The 13,286-nt window shown below is 41.0% G+C and overlaps 1 pseudogene; it reads left to right on the top strand.

Moving 5' to 3' along the window:
• Window positions 1-2,508: 2,508 nt before the first annotated feature.
• Window positions 2,509-13,286, top strand: part of LOC110336872 — a 13,709-nt pseudogene continuing 2,931 nt past the window's right edge.

Below are 13,286 nucleotides of genomic sequence, written 5' to 3'. Positions count from 1 at the left end.
TGGAAAATTGTTTTCCAGCCTTTTACTCTGAGGTAGTGTCTGTCTTTGTCCCTGAGGTGGGTTTCCTGTAAGCAGCAAAATGTGGGGTCCTGTTTGTGTAGTCAGTCTGTTAGTCTATGTCTTTTTATTGGGAATTAAGTCCACTGATGTTAAGAGAAATCAAAGAAAAGTAATTTTTGCTTCCTGTCATTTTTGTTGTTAAAGTTGGGATTTGAACAGTGAACATTCTTAATCTCTGAGCAGCTCCTCCATTTAATTTACTAGAGCATATACTTATGTGTGTTTCATATTTTCTCTCAGAAGCCATCTAGGAAAGGCACGGCAAGCACGTGGGTTTTGTGGAGATGGCCCACCGTTTTGCATGGCTACAATGGGTGAGCTCTGAGATGCAGGGACCTCAGAGACTTCATCCCATGATTGCTTCTCACTGCTAATATGCCTTTCCTGCCACTATTACCTAGCCTAGTAATTCCTGGGCATCAGTACACTCTATTGAACAGTTACTCTACAGATCGATGTGAAGATGTACTTTCATGTAGTAATGCTGTGTAGCTGAATTGTTGGGTTTCATAATTCATGATAATGATTTTATAGAATTCCCAAATTAATACAAGTAATCTCAAGCCTCCTATAGAATAGAAACTGCAAATAGAGCACTGTAATCCTCCATGTGTCATGGGCTAATTGCACTAGGAAGAGAAAGCAGGTTTGGAACAAATTAAGATCAAGGAAAACATTCCTTCTAGTTTAGGAATGAAGCCATTATCTGGTAACTAAAGATCATAAACTGGGAATGGGCAGTTTACTGTAGGTGCTAGTACAGAAAATAAGTGATGGACTAGTCTATATAAGCCTTCAAAATAATAAGTCATAAGGCAGATGATTTGTCTCTTGAGAAAACAATGCTAACTTATGACATAAAAATATTGCTTTAAACTTATAATGAACTTATGGCGCTAGTAATGGATAATGAATGTTTAGTTAGTTCTTAATGAAAAGACATGTAAACAATTCTGCTGTAACTCCTTATGTTTTGTCTATCTATGTCATGAGCTATTGCCTTAAATTTATGAATTTAAGGAATGTAAAAGTGCTTAGGAAACCATATGATCAATTATCCTGACAAGTTATTAAAACTAAGTAAAATAAATTCGCAAATAACCCTTCTCTGCTTCATCCAGTATGATTGTGCCTCTGTGTGTGTCTGATTTCCTTTCTTTATTTTGTTCTTTCTTTCTTTCTTTCTTTCTTTCTTTCTTTCTTTCTTTCTTTCTTTCTTTCTTTCCTCTGTTCTTTATTCCTTTCTTTTTTCCCTGGCTCACAAAGTGTTAAGGAACTCCAAGGGTCTCACCTGGCCAGTGAGAGGCCTGTGTCAAAGAGAAAAAGAACCCAAGTATCTAAGCTTTTTTCTTAATCCCCTGTTGCTATCAGCAGGAATTAAATTACCAGAAGCCATTAGCTTATAGCCACAGAAAGAGCAATAGTTATATTGTCAGAAGCCAGTAGCTTATGATCCTGTAATAGCAAGAGAGAGAGTTAAGTTTCAAGAAGCTGCTGGCTTCTGCCCCCCCCCCCAAATAGTAAGAAAGAGTTAATGTCCAGAGTTATCAGCCTCTGGTCCACCTATCTGCACTCCACCTCAGTACCTGACTGCCTGGGTGGGACCCAGCAATTTTTATATTTAATTAATCCTCCTTAATAATGGATGTAATTGTTTCACTTAACAGTGTCTAAATATCCTTTCTTGCTCATGGTTACTTTACTTTATTCATTTTTATTACATTTGTTTATGTATGTGTGTTGGTTTGTGCATGTGCCACACTGTATATGTGTGGACGTCAGAGGATAACCTGTGAGAGTTGATTCTGTAATTCTAACATGTAGATCCCAGAGATTGAACACAGATCATCAAGCTTGGCCATCATCCCTTGTACCCATTGAGCCATCTCGCTGGACTGGGTTCAAATCTTTCTGCCAACTCTTTAATTTGGTTTTCTGCCTTGGCATTTTGAATAAGAATGGCCCCACGGGCTCATATATTTGAATGCTTCAGTCATTAGGGAGTGGTGCTACTTGACAGGGAATAGAAGGTTTTGTCTTGTATAGGTATGGTGTTGATGGAGGAAGTGTGTCACTGGGGTGGGCTTTGAGTTTTCAAACACTCAAGCCAGACCCAGTATCTCTCTGTACTGGCTAGCTTTGTATCAATTTGACACAGCTGGAGTTATCACAGAGAAAGGAGCTTTAGATGGGGAAATGCCCCCATGAAATCCAGCTGTGGGGCATTTTCTCAATTAGTGATCAAGGGGGAGAGGCCCCTTGTGGGTGGTGCCATCTCTGGGCTGATAGTCTTGGATTCTATAAGAAAGCAGGCTGAGCAAGCCAGGGAAAGCAAGCCAGTAAAGAACATCCCTCCATGCTGTTAACACCTAATTGGCACTGTAAACGCATCTTCAAAAGGCCATTCCATCTTTCTATCAGACCAGCTGCTTCAGGATGATCGGGAACATGGTAAGACCAGTGAATTCCATGATCGTGGGCCCACTGTCGCACTTCTCTGGCTGTGAAATGAGTTCCTTGGTCAGAAGCAAGTCTTGATGACTGCAGTCTGGAATGCAGAACACTCAGCTTCTCAGAACCTTGTCTACCTGCATGCAGCCATGCTCCCTACTACCTTAAGGATAATAGACTAAATCTCTGAAACTGTAAGCAAGCTCCAGTTATGTGCTTTCTTTTATGAGTTGCCATAGTTATTGCATCTCTTCACAGCAATAGAACACTGACTAAGACACTGACATTCTCTTAGTAATTTCTAGTAGTTTTTCATAATATATAATTTGTGTTTTCTAGAAGTAAGGGATATACCATTAATAGAAAACTCCTTCCAGTCAAGAGAATAATCTGAATCCCTTGCCTAGGTAGAGACCTAACATTCTATTTAAGCCGAATCAATCACCAAGCCAAGGGACACTACCAGAAAGATGAACTCACCTTGGGCAGTGCTACAGAAATAGACAGAATAACTAGTCCTTTAAGGAGATGTTGTATTTTTCTTTCTCAGAATCCCACCACTAGCACAGCAGTTTACAAGGCTGAATCCATGTTGTTTCACAAGTCTGCCTGCTTTATAAAGCTTAGCCTTTTTCTCTGTAACTTTTCTAAGCTAGCTTTCCTTAGCACTTTGAATTCCCCCAACATTTTAGGCTTTCTTTGTCTCTAAAGTCTCCCTCCTAACTATGTAGCTGCTTGTCCACCATATGTCTTGTTTGGTTGTTTGATTGCCTTGTTTGTTGGTTGGTTTTGTTTGCCTCTTTCTTGCATTCTCCTTCAAGAAGCTGCTGAGAGTTACACCTTGCCTGCCCCTGGGTTTTTCTTTTAAACTCTTATAAAATGGGCTTTGAAGGTCCATTTTAGTTCATTCTTAAGTTCTTTTATTAGTGAGACTAAGAACCCTTAGAGGGGACCTCAATTGTATGGGTTGGATATGAAGTTCACCATGGTAACTTGTCCTTGAAAGGCTTTTCTGAGCAGAATGTAGCCTGCTTAGAGTGGTAGTTTCAAAAATATACTTGAATTATAATGTAGAGACCAAACAATAAGAACATGTGATATATGGAGTGAACTTGGAAAGTCTTCCCATTGATGTGGGAGAAATAACACACAATGGCAATAGTAACAACATAGTGTTTATCTGTGCCCCATATCTATCTATCTAATCTGTCATTTATCTGTCTCTCTGTCTGTCTATCCATTCAGCCACACACCCACTTATCTACCTACCTACCTACATATCTATTTTTCTTCCTATCTGTTCTATATCTTCTGTCAATTTTTATATCTTCTGTCTATCAATCTATCTATATTCTATACCTTGCCTGTCCTGTGGTTTCTCTTTTAACTCTAACAAATTTCAATATTCTCTTTTGACTCTAATATTTTTACTTACCATTTATCTACCTTCTATTTATCTCCTTTCACTCTATGTATTATCTATCTACTTCCTAGTATCTTCTGTATATCTATGTATCAATCCAATTCTAGCTACCTATCTATATTCTACCTATTGATTTGTCTATCTTCTATTTCTAATTTCTATTTATCTCCTATCTACCTACCTATATTCTATGTATCTGTCTTCTATCTATCTTTGACATATCAACCTATATCTACCTATTGCCAATCTTCTGACATCTGTCTATTTTCTGTATACTATCTATCTCTTAACCTATTTATCTTTCTGTCTGACATCTATTTACTCACTACCACCTACCTTTTATCTACCCATCTATCACCTAATTATGCCAATTTAATAGTCTATCCAACTATTTGACTTTCTTCTATCATGTATCTATTCTTTATTATCTGTCAATCTATCTTCCTGCTTATCTATTGTTTATCTATCATGTATGTGTATATGCATATATGTATATATATATATTTGTATCTTCCTGCATATCTTATCTCTCTATCTACTATATATAATATAGTCTCTATCTTCCAATTTATATGGCTTTATTATCTATGTATGCATATATATTTGCCTTTAATGTAGCTACATACCTATCTACTATCTATTATCTTTTCTTTATCCATCTATCTATCTTTTATCAGTCTTATCTATAGTCTATATAACTACCTATTTATCTATCTTGTTTCTATGTATGCTTGCATGTATACATGATCTATCTATCTATCTATGTATCTATCTATGACTTACTACCCTGTCTATGATTATGCATCTCCTTTCATCCTAACAAGAACTCATTGAGGTATGTCCTAGCATATTCCCTTTTTACAGATGAGGATGCTGAGGCACAGACATTATTTCCATCACGTGGAACAGCCAGAATTTGAACTCATATGACTCTACCTTTAGCCATCAAGCTGTAGGTTTGATTGAAGTGAGCTCTGGGTCTTCATCCTAAGTACATGAGTGGATAATGATATTTATTCACACAGGAAAAAAAACTGAAGGAAGAAAAGGTTTGAACACATAAAGGCCTGTTTCTACCTCAGTGCATTAGTTTTGATATGTTTGTTAGACTTCCATTTAATTCTAAGCAGGTTTAGGAGCCAGGAGGAAGTGATCATTGGAGAAGAGAGAGAGGTGAGAAGACAGACAGACAGATGTTTGGTGAAGTCATGAGTAGTACATCAGTGGTAACTAAAGTCAAAGGACTGAGTAAAGTTGGCTTCACCTCGCCCTAAGGTATCATTTTGACTCCAGTGTAACATCCTCGGCGTTGCTGCCTGGGATGACTGTCATATTCAGTATCTACAGAGAGGTGAGATAACTGGAAGAACACAGCACAACCTCCCCAGGGCTGGCTTCAGCAAACTTCAAACTGCTCTCTGAAGCCCTGAATGCCCAGTGCGATGCCTCTCACCTGCTCTCACAGTTTGGAAATTCCAACAGCCCCAAGTCAGTTTAGATCAACACAACAAGCCACTCTCCTAAGGCTAAAAAATGTCTCATTAAGTTGCAACTTCTGGTGGCTTCCCAAGGGTGAGAATTCTGCTAACTCACTAAACGCCCAGTGAGGTCTCCTCCCTACAGGACTGGAGTAATTGGCTTTTCATTTCATCCGGGGTAGCCTCTAGAGATAAGGGCTCGTGCTTGTTAAGAGTAGGCAAGCCCGGACTGGTCTGGGAATTGCAAAGAAACTTTTTTACTGGATAAACTCATTAGCAAGGAAGCTGATGATGGCTGAGACCTCTCCCGGGGGCAGCAAGCCTGTCTTCATGCTGAGGTAATGCATCCTGAGTTGCCAGAGAGGAAAATACTTTTGGCACAGCATACTGCAGCCACTGCTTAGCTGTGTGTGTCTTGACTTTGTGAAAACCTAGCTTCCCTTCTGTCAAATGATATTGCCAGTGAGGGCTTCAGCTATGCCTCTCTCTGAGTCTTCAGTGCATTAAAAAGCACCTTTCTTGCAGTACATAATTAGAACCTTGGCTGCATGATTGGAAGGATCTCACTTAGATATTTTCTTGGCGGCAATACTTCCCAATCTGAAGTGACTCTGTCCATCCTTGGTAATGACAGAGGACATATTTTTTATTAGATGGGGGGGTCAATGAAATCTAATGTGTAGAAGCTGGGAATTCTGCTTAGCATCCTACATTGCACAGGGCAACCTCTCACTACAGTGAACTACAGTGAACTATTGGATCCCCAGATGCCACAGTGCAGAATCATTGGCTTACTGATTCCTAACTCTTCTACTCTCCTGTTATTTATTTTTTTCCTCACAAAACACTCTGACCAAAACCAACTTAGGGAAAGAAAGGATTTATTTCACTTCCATGTTCAGGCCACAGTCCGTTGTTGATGGAAGTAAGCAGAGACTCAAGGTAGGAACTGAAAGACAGGACTGGTTGTTATCCTCTGAGGCATTGCCTCTGACCAGAGAACCCACTCATTGCCAGAGAAATATAACAGAAGCCATGGAGGAATGCTACTTGCTGGCTTGATCACGGCTTTACTAGCTTTTCCAGTACAGCCTAGGACTAACTGTCTCATGGAATGGTGTTACTCACAGTGGGCTGGACCCAACTACACCAATTAATAAACAAACAGTCTCCTCACAGGCATGCCCTCACACCATTCTGATCTGGATAACATCTCAACTGAGACTCCTTTCTCAGGTGACTTGAGGCTGTGTCAAGCTGACAGTTAGAACTCGGACAATAATCCACTTCTATCTTCTGGAGCTCACAATGCCCAAGGAGGAATAAGGGATCTGGGAAGGTGACTCAATGTGTAAAGTGCCTGTTGCACAAGTATAAGGATCTGAGTTTGAATCTTCAACACTCAGGTAAAAGCCACATATAGTGACTTGTACCTGTAACTCCAACACTGGACAGTTGGATCTCCAGGGCTTGTGGCCAACCAGTCTAGTTGAAACAGGTTCAGTGAGAGATACCATCTCAAAAACGAATGTGGAAAGTGATAGATGAAGATACACAAATGTCATGGCTACACACACACACACACACACACACACACACACACACACTGGTGAGCATACATGAATATACATATACAACATATACAACATGAGAGAGAGGACCGAGACTGAGAAAATGAACAAAGGAGCTTGGAGTGACTTGGTCAGTAAAGTACTCACCATACAGGCGTGAAGATCTGAGCTATCTCCCCAACACCTTGTAAGAAGATGACCACAGCAGAAATGACTTGCAATCTCAGGGTTGGGAAATCAGAAGTGGGAGGATTCCTGGTGCACGCTTGCTAGTCAGTCTAGACGAATCAATGAATTCAGGGCTCAGTGAGAGGCCTTGTCCCCAAAACTAGCCAGGGGCAAAAGAGAGGGCCTAGTAGCTAAAAGCATTTACTGCTTTTACAGAGCACCAAGTTCCTCTTCCAGCACAAACACTGGGTGCCTCACATCTCATTGCAACTCCACCTCCAAGAGATCTGACACATCTTCTTGCCTCTGCAGGTATTGCACACATGCATATTCACACACATAGATAGATAGATAGATAGATAGATAGATAGATAGATAGATAGATAGATAGATAGATAGATAGATAGATCTTTTTTAAAAGATACTACACTTCTGGCTTCCATGAACACATGTTCACATGCACCCACCCACCCACATGAAATGTGTCCACACAGAAATAAACGGGAAGCAAATCTTTCCAACAAGCCTTGAGAACATCGTGTTAAGTGAAATAAGCAAGACACAAAAATGTGATGCAATATTACTTCTGTGTGTAAGTTTTTTAGATATGAGATGACAGTAACAAAGTCTATGATAGTGATAGAGTGGACTGGAGTGATGTCTGTGAATGGGTACAAAATTTTGTTTATAAGACTTTAAAAGTTCTGGACTTCCAATGCACAGCACGGCAGCTATATTTCATAAAATTATGGTCTGTATTTAATATTTGCCCAGAACATAGATCCCAGGTACACGTACCACAACCTCAATTTAATCATGGAATAAATTTAATCATGGAATAAATTGCATTGGTAAAACATCTTATAATATATCTGAACAGTGTTCTTCAGACTGGTTAACATCACTCAGACCAAAAGCCCAGAGGAGCCTGAGGAGATATGATACCTAAATGACAGGTATCATGAGATACTGGAGCAGAAGCATGTGAGGTGGGATCAAAGAAAATTTGCATAAATGTCAATACTGTGTTACTGATTGTATTTAATGTGCTGTGTACGGGTAGGATGTCATATGTTCAGGTGTTTGTGGGAATAGTGTATACTACCGTCACAATTCTCTGTTAACCTGAAATTTCTCTTAAAGCAAGTTTTGAACTCTGGAAAGGGGTTAGTAGGACACAGGTGCTGTGAAGGGGGGAGGGGAAAATAAATAAATCAGCAGCAGCAGTAAAGAATGATTAAGAGAGGCTTCCCTGAAAAGGTGGTATGAGAACAGAGAGAACAGCTCAGGTAAAAGAGAATACAAGAACTTTGGAGATCAGCATAGGAATAGGCAGTGGGCATTCAATGCAATAAATGCATACCACTGTCTCTACCAAGCCCTGGTTACTGTCAAACAGCAATGGCAGGATTTCTGCTCATTTCTTATGTGACCCACCAAGCTTTGCTCATGTTATCCATCATGTAAATAGATTCAGTGACAAAAACCACATGATCATCTCATTGGAAATAATAAAAAAGGCCTTTGATCATGGCAACTTTTTTTATTATTATTTGATATTTTCTTTATTTATATTTCAAATGGTATCCTGAAAGTTCCCCATACCCTCCCCCCACCCCTGCTCCCCTACCCACCCACTCCCACTTCTTGGCCCTGGCCTTTCCCTGTGCTGGGTCATATAAAGTTTGCAAGACCAAGGGGCCTCTCTTCCCAATGATGGCCGATTAGGCCATCTTCTGCTACATATGCAGCTAGAGACACAAGCTCAGGGGGTACTGGTTAGTTCATATTGTTGTTCCACCTACAGGGTTGCAGCCCCCTTCAACTCCTTGGGTACTTTCTCTAGCTCCTCCATTGGGGGCCCTGTGCTCCATCCAATAGCTGGCTGTGAGCATCCACTTCTATGTTTGCCAGGCACTGGCATTGCCTCACAAGAGGCCGCTATATCAGGGTCCCTTCAGCAGAATCTTGCTGGCATGTGCAATAGTATCTGGGTTTGGTGGCTGATGATGGGATGGATCCCCGGATGGGGTAGTCTCTGGGTAGTCCATCCTTTCATCTTAGCTCCAAATTTTGTCTCTGTACTTATATCCTTTCATGGGTATTTTGTTCCTTATTCTAAGGAGGAATGAAGTACCCACACGATGGTCTTCCTTCTTGGTTTTCTTGTGTTTTGCATAATGTATCTTGGGTATTCTAAGTTTCTGGGCTAATATCCGCTTATCAGTGAGTGCATATCTAGTGACTTCTTTTGTGATTGGGTTACCTCACTAAGGATGATATCCCCAGATACATCCATTTGCCCAAGAATTTCATAAATTCATTGTTTTTAATAGCTGAGTCTACTCCATTGTGTAAATGTACCACATTTTCTGTATCCATTCCTCTATGAGGGACATCTGGGTTCTTTCCAGCTTCTGACTATTATAAATAAGGCTGCTATGAACATAGTGGAGCATGTGTCCTTATTACCAGTTGGAACATCTTCTGGGTATATGCCCAGAAGAGGTATTGCTGGATCCTCCGGTAGTACTATGTCCAATTTTCTGAAGAACCGGACCATGGCAACTCTTATAAAGAAAATATTTAATTGGGGCTGACTTACAGTTTCAGAGGATTAGTCCATTGTCATCATGGTGGAAAGGCTGGCAGCGTCAGGCAGACATGGTGCTGGAGAGGGAGCTGAGAGTTCTACATCCTGACCCACAAGCAGCAGAAGGAGACTGTGTGCCACACTAGGCCCAGCTTGAGTATCTGAGACCTCAAAGCCTGCCCCCACAGCGCCACACCTTGTATTAGTGCCACTCCCTGTGATCCACTCATTCAGATGTATGAGTCTGTGGGGGCCATGCCTATTCAAACTACCACACCCCATAAGCATGTCAATTGAGTTCTGATGCCCAGAATCCAAATAAATGCTGGGTGGGCATGGTGCCCTACCTGTAGCTCTGTTTTTGGGAAACAGGAGAGTCCATAGAGCAAGCTAGCTAGAGAACTAGGTATATCAGTGATCGCTGGATTTGACTGAGTTATGGTGTGTTGGATATTATTTTTGTCAACTTGACGTAAGCTAGGGTTGTCTTGAAAGATGGAAGAAACAGTGTCTCCATCAGATTAGCCTGTAGGCAAACCTTGGAGAGTTTTCTTCTTTAACTATTGATCCAGCCCATAATGAGTAGTGTCACGGCTGAGCAAGTGGTCCTGGGTGCTGTGAGAAAGTAGGCTAAGCCAACTATGAAGAGAAACTCAGCAAGCAGCACTCCTTCTGCTTCAGTCCCTGCTTCCAGGTTCCTGCTTTAAATTCCTGCCTCGATTTCCCTGAGCGAGGGAGTATGACTGAGAAGAATAAAATGAAATTAGCTCTTCCCTGCCCAAATTGCTTTTGCTCATGCTGTTTACCACTGTAATCAAAACCTAACTAGGATATCCAACCTCAGTGAATGAGTTGGAAGATGGATTGAGTATGATAGCCAATAGCAACCTTGCACATCCATAGGTTCACACACCTGGGTACCTGTACCTCCACACACACGGGACCATACACACATGATACACACATGAACAAACACAGAGAGAGAGAGAGAGAGAGAGAGAGAGAGAGAGAGAAATGGATAAGGAAAAAGTATGTAAAAATAACAAGAATAGTTCTTTGCCTCTATGTGTTATCTCAATGCCTTCAAGTAGCCCAGCCTTCAACATTCCTTCCATAACTATATCCAAGAGCAATGAAGACCTCTCACTTGAAACTGGGCATATTTCATGAGAAAGATGGAGTCTTTCTTGCATCGATGTTATCATCTGGTGAAAGATGGCAGACTTGAAGCTAATAAACACATCCACATAGAGGGGGATTAGGTTACTTTTCTCTTGCTGTGGTAAGACACCATGCCCAATACAGCTTTAAAAGGAAGCACTTAAATGAGTTTATGATTTCAGAGAGTTAGAGTCCATGAAGGAATGGCAGGGAGGACATCCTACAGCTCTCAAAAAGCACAAGCAAGAGGCAGAGAATCTACCTGGAAAGCCTGAAAGCCCACCCTCAATGACACACCACCCTCAATGACACACCTCCCTCAACAAGATCACACCCAATTTCCCAAACAGTTCCGTGAACAGGGGACAAAGTATTCAGACATATTAAGCTTGGGGGCCATTCTCATTCAAACTACCACACACGGTTTTAAGTGGATGGACACAAGCAATACCCAACTGTTTAAGAGTGGAGAAATCAAGCTGAGCATAAACAGGCATGGATGCATTTATTCTGTCTTCTTATTTGTAGATGTGACTGGATATTTCAAGTTCCTGGTATCATAACTTCCCAACAATGATGGACCACAACCCAGAATGGCAACCTAAAATAAACCCTTTCTCCTCCTAGTTGATTTTTGTTAAAATATTTTGTCACTGCAACAGAAATAGAATCAGAACACCATCTCGTCTTTTCAAATAGGAATTCTACTACAAACTGCCAGAAAGACATAGTCTTCATTCCTCAGAACTTAATACAACTGTGATTTCTGAGGAACAGTTTTCAAGTGTCCAAACTTAACCAGAATCCTCCATGTTCTTATCTCTGAGCTCTTCAGCATGTTACAAAGTTAATGAATGACTTCTCCTCATGAACAAAGCAGCTCCAGTTCTCTCCTGCTCATAGATCTCTCTCTCTCTCTCTCTCTCTCTCTCTCTCTCTCTCTCTCTCTCTCTCTCTCTCTCTCTCTCTCTCTCCAATAATTTTTAATCATTTGTTATTATTTTTTAATTTGTGCCATAGTGCACACATGGATGTCAGATATAAGATTTGCCTTCTACTATATTAATCCTGAAGATCCAACTCAGGTTGTCAAGTTGGTGGTAAGTGCCTTTACCCACTGATATACTTTCTATGGGGAACATTTACCAGCTCCCTCTTAAGAAACTATTTTCCATTGTTGAAGTTGTATTTTTTTTCTCTTCCACCCTTGGTCTGTGTAGTTTGAGTAAAAAACTCAAGTTTTCAAGTGTGAAGATTCTAGGGGTGAAGATTGTGGCCTCAGCCAATCAGGATAAAACAATTAGCTCAACGATAGAGTGTCACTGCTTAGATTCAGTCAATTGGGCTCAACGATATTAATTTGCTCAGGGGATCATCTTCAGCCAATCAGCAACAAAAATGTTGATGAAGGGGGTCAGTATGTAGCCTTGGCCTTGCCTCTTCAGGATCAGAGTAGTTGATTCAGGGATAGAAGATCCTTTACCATTTGCCAACCTCAGTAAGTTATCTTTCCAATTTGTTTATTCATTCTGCCATTCATTTTGCATCATTAAAGAAATATTTGGCCGGCCAGCCTGTGGGCCATGAGGGCGACACAGGGGAAAATGGGGACATCTAAGGGCTCAGCCACTTAGAGTCGGAGGGCTGCCGAAACCTGTTTGGCATGGTGGACAGTGATGAGATCATGGCCGTTTGGGACACCGTCACCAACTGCCTGGTGCAGACTGTGGACCACCAAGATGCTATTCATGCAATATTAGTGTGTAGCCAAAATGTAGAACTTCTGAGGCACGAAAGAAGTCCACCAAGAAGTCATATTTAAGTATTTGGCAACACAAGGGGTGGTTGTACCTCCAACTACTGAAAAACACTGTCTTATCCAGTATGCAAAAGTTACTCAGAAGAAGAGTCACCAAAACTGAAGGAGGCAGCAGAGCCATTTACAGTGACAGAAGACGTCCAGCTCTTTGAACATCGAGCAAAGGAAGATAAAAAGAAGCTGAAAAGGTTGATTTTCATTGCTTAGGAGAAGAATTCTGTCACTGGTTCTTTGAACTTTGAATTCTCAAAATCCTTTTCTGGGACCACCTCATGATGAATGAGACCCACAGCACTTAGGTTTTTTTTTCTTTCTTTTTTTTTTTATTATTTTCTTTATTTACATTTCAAATGCTATCCCGAAAGTTCCCTATACCCCACCCCCACCCCTGCTCCCCTATCCACCCACTCCCACTACTTGGCCCAGGCCTTCCCTGTGCTGGGTCATATAAAGTTTGCAAGACCGAGGGGCCTCTATTCCCAGTGATGGCCGATTAGGCCATCTTCTGCTACATATGCAGCTAGAGACACAAGCTCAGGGGGTACTGGTTAGTTCATATTGT

Source organism: Mus pahari, chromosome 19 (assembly GCF_900095145.1).
Source record: "Mus pahari chromosome 19, PAHARI_EIJ_v1.1, whole genome shotgun sequence".
NCBI classification, from domain to species: Eukaryota; Metazoa; Chordata; class Mammalia; order Rodentia; family Muridae; genus Mus; species Mus pahari.
The sequence above is the reverse complement of the archived record's forward strand: the minus strand, read 5'-3'. Positions and strand labels throughout refer to the sequence as shown.